General features: G+C 47.9%; 1 non-coding gene across 1 annotated transcript; it reads left to right on the plus strand.

Moving 5' to 3' along the window:
* Positions 1-69: 69 nt before the first annotated feature.
* Positions 70-141, plus strand: trnam-cau (transfer RNA methionine (anticodon CAU)). Its single transcript has one exon. It is a non-coding gene; the product is annotated as a tRNA-Met (tRNA).
* Positions 142-420: the final 279 nt, after the last annotated feature.

Consider the following 420-nt stretch of genomic DNA (forward strand, 5'->3'; position numbering starts at 1 on the left):
CCCAATGGATAAGGCACTGGCCTCCTAAGCCAGGGACTGTGGATTCGAGTAACAGCTGGCTCTATGTACAGCAGAGTGGTGCAGTGGAAGTGTGCTGGGCCCATAACCCAGAGGTCGATGGATCGAAACCATCCTCTGCTAGGACTATTTAACTTCTAGAAAATGCCCAAGCACCCCAAAAATGGGCAACATACAAAGTCTGGTTTTGAAATGCAGAGGCCACTTGGTCTGGTCATAGAAATCTTTCATCCAGAAGACTCTGTCTGTCTATTTTAAAAGCATCCTGAATGAGAAGGAGAAGTAAAAGGGCAAGTTAGCTATTGCATAACATCTGAGTAACATCTGGATTGATGTACAGCAGAGTGGCGCAGCGGCAGTGTGCTGGGCCCATAACCCAGAGGTCGATGGATCGAAACCATC

The sequence above is a fragment of the Sinocyclocheilus grahami genome, unplaced genomic scaffold (assembly GCF_001515645.1).
Source record: "Sinocyclocheilus grahami isolate Dianchi unplaced genomic scaffold, SAMN03320097.WGS_v1.1 scaffold5581.1, whole genome shotgun sequence".
Taxonomy (NCBI): Eukaryota; Metazoa; Chordata; class Actinopteri; order Cypriniformes; family Cyprinidae; genus Sinocyclocheilus; species Sinocyclocheilus grahami.